Source organism: Carassius gibelio, chromosome A7 (genome assembly GCF_023724105.1).
Source record: "Carassius gibelio isolate Cgi1373 ecotype wild population from Czech Republic chromosome A7, carGib1.2-hapl.c, whole genome shotgun sequence".
Lineage (NCBI taxonomy): Eukaryota > Metazoa > Chordata > Actinopteri > Cypriniformes > Cyprinidae > Carassius > Carassius gibelio.
Genome location: NC_068377.1, coordinates 19,175,708 through 19,178,958, shown reverse-complemented (window position 1 = coordinate 19,178,958; position 3,251 = coordinate 19,175,708). Strand labels below are relative to the sequence as shown.

Below are 3,251 nucleotides of genomic sequence, written 5' to 3'. Positions count from 1 at the left end.
CACTGTGCAGGGGCCATATCGATGGGAACACAGTTCATGCACTGAGCTCACTTTTAAAGAGCTAATTATCTGAATCTGAATCAGGTGTGTTAACAAAGAGAGACATGCAAAATATGCAGAGCAGGGGGGCAAGGGGACTGGAATTGAGAACTGCTGCACTAAGTACAATATTTTGGTTTTATTATGTTGACTATATGGAACCTGGTGAGATGTTTTTTTTTTTTTTTTCATATTGTATCATCTTGCGCAAAAAGGACTGAATTCTGAAAAGAGATTTTTTTTTTTTAATCAGCAGACTGCTTATTCCTATTAATTTTTGCTATTGTTCCCTCAATTGTTTGTGTTATCTCTAAACAAGATCATCCTAGTGTAGCCAATGGTAATCATCATTATAGGGCGTGCCTTATTTTAAATGGCCTATAAAGACCGTTTAAGGGGTGGTGCGAAGGTGCGTCTCATAGTCCCGGGTGACGTCATCCATTACCGGTGTGTCGCGGGAGTGTTTGTCCGGTAAGGAGCTGCAGTCGCGACTGTATTTTTGAACATTTGTATTGAACAGGGTTTTATGTATTGACTAGGTTCGCATGTCTCACTAGTGTGGACTGAGGAATCCTGTGGTACAACACGAGTCGTACCAGATTGTCTGTTTATATCCTGGAGTTTAATTCCCTGTGTACGGCAAGGAGTTGAATCCGGTAGGTTGTTTTAATTCATTGTTTGTTGCCCTAAGGGTTGGGATCGATCATTTTAAGAGTTTTATTTTTCTAGTTCACAGACAGGGTGAGAGACTGTGCAGTGGGTTTCTCGTCGTGGATGTTTGTGGTTGTATTCTTGTATGCTGACATTCACTACTAATTTCAGATTAGTGTTGTGCTGCACACGGTTTCATTATGCGGGGCTGTGCTGGCTTGACCGCAATAGCGGACGATGACTTGCTGCCGCACTTTTGCATTACAGATATCCTCGGCTACCTTGTTTGTTTTATGAGCGCCTACACTTCAGAACAGTTCCGAAGCTACAAGTCATTGGAGTCTCATGTGCAGTTCACAAATGGATAGGTTCAGGAGTTGCAGATCATAAATCTGGCAAACAGTATACAATATACAGTAATCCCGACAAATGTAAGCTGCGCTACACCTAGCTGCTAGTTTAATAACTGTTAGTGCTAACAACCATTCACACATGGACTTTTAACTAGATGTTTCAAAAGCGTAGTTAGTAGCTTTTATTTCGGGGTTCTCACGTATTTTAGCTCTTTTCCCGCTGTCATTCCGTTTTAGAATTTCTGTAAAATATCCCGTGAGCTATTCTATAGGACCTGTCAGTCTCTGTACTGTTGTCCTGTTGCTACCCCTTGCCCTTCCAGCGAAATGGATGTTTTCAAAGCATCGTTTTGCTTACTTGAAAGCAACCTTAGTGTGGTGTTGGTCTTTTTAAGATAGCGTGGTTGTTGTGAGAGCACGATTAGACCTCACGTCAGACCTAGCTTCACAACTCGCTTCGTTAATGCAGTTTTGTAGTAACATTACGAATTTTTGCTGTCAGCAGAGGGAGAGCGACAGAAAGATGAATGTTGAAATTTACCCCTATTTTAGATTAGTAAACCGGGAAATTTCCCTTATGTTCAATGTTGACTTAAGCTATATAAATGAATATTCAGATGTTATGGTCTCCATGGTCGCACCTCTAATCAGGAAAGCGGTGGAAAGTTAATCTATTCTAATTTTTTTTCTTCATTACACCCCACAATACAGCAACGGTTTACCATGGTTGAAATATATATTTAATTAATCAAATTAAGAAACACGGCTGAGAGGGAGTACTCTAAACACTGCACAGTAGTCTGAATAGCAGTAAAGGAGGCCATCAACATGGCGGCCACACCGAGTAATGACGTCACGACGCCCAAGCCTTATTGAATGTCTAGTTTTATAATGATGTGTCTGAGTGTGTGTGTGGATATAGGTGATTATCTCTAAAATTTTAATTCTGCCTCTCCAGTGCATGGGATGATGTCTGGCAAGCCTCTCTCTCTGCTTGGTGGAGGTCCCTTCTGAGTGCTGTGTTCCACGTGTGTGTGGTTTGAGGTGTGGGTGCAGTGCACGAGTGTTTGTGTAATTTTCAAAAGAATGGGCAAATAGTCTCAGCCCTGGGGTGGAGGCCGAAGAGTGAGTGTGTGCGTGTATGTATTTTTCTTATCTGTAGATTTATGTGTATCAGGGACCACAAATAAAAACTGTATTTTTACTTCTATTTCACCTTTGTCTCTGGTCTCAACTTCAGCCATAATCGAACCTGTGTGCTTTGAATAAAATCTTATAAGGCGATACCCCTCTGAAATATGTACACGACTACGCCAACCCCAGAGGCAAATTTACTGGGGAAGAGTTTAAAATTGTCCTCTGGGGATGAGCTGCTGGTATAGGTAGTTCCCTCCCTGGTGTGAACTGTCAATTGTATATCTTTGCCCACTAGCATCTTGCCACACTAGCATCTTCCATAACTCCAGCAGGAAGGGAGATCAGAAGACATAAAATAATTAAAACATAATTGATTGTTTACCTCAATCGTGAGGTACACTGACTTCGTTCAAGTTTGTGGTCAGTGTAATTGTGGGTGACATTGTGCCCAAGCTGTGCTGTTTGAGTGTGACCCCTTCACATTTCAAGTCAAGGAATGAAGCTTACTCTCCATTTTAGGATCAAAATGGGAGCCCTTTTTACCTCTGATCCTTAAACGATGGTGACAAATACAAGAAAAGCATTGTATGTTCGAGACTCCGGCTCCTGTGGGATCTATTATATTGTGATGTGTCCATCTGAGAACAACAAACATTATTTTCCTAGAGGTAATTTTACTAACTACTTTTTTTCTTTCCAGGCTGCAGTGCCGCGTGAAGTATGTCTAAGCCCTCTGTTCCCATGTCGTGGAGACGATTTGTAGTAATCACCGCTGAAGATGTGTTTTTTACTTGGACATACTACAGTACAACCTTATCACAACCTCTAAAATGTTTCCTTTCTGGACATCTTATCTACATTGCTCAGGGAGGTAGGCTTCTATTATAAAACTGGGTAAAAAAGCTTACACATCAAAATGTCAAAGCCTTCCAGTGTTTTCTTTGGAGGTGTTTTTGTTACTGTGATTTTCAACAGTGTAGTTTCACATCTATATTTGGATCTTCAGAATGCTACTTTAAATGTCCAGAGTACAGCACAAAAACAATTTTCCACAAGATCTATATGATTGAA

At 40.9% G+C, this 3,251-nt stretch overlaps 1 long non-coding RNA gene across 1 annotated transcript; it reads left to right on the top strand.

Annotated features, from left to right (window-relative positions):
- The first annotated feature begins 445 nt into the window (after positions 1-445).
- LOC128016727 (uncharacterized) lies at positions 446-3,002 on the top strand. Its single transcript, XR_008184269.1, has 3 exons — positions 446-510; positions 597-695; positions 2,881-3,002. It is a non-coding gene; the product is annotated as an uncharacterized LOC128016727 (long non-coding RNA).
- The last annotated feature ends 249 nt before the right edge of the window (positions 3,003-3,251 follow it).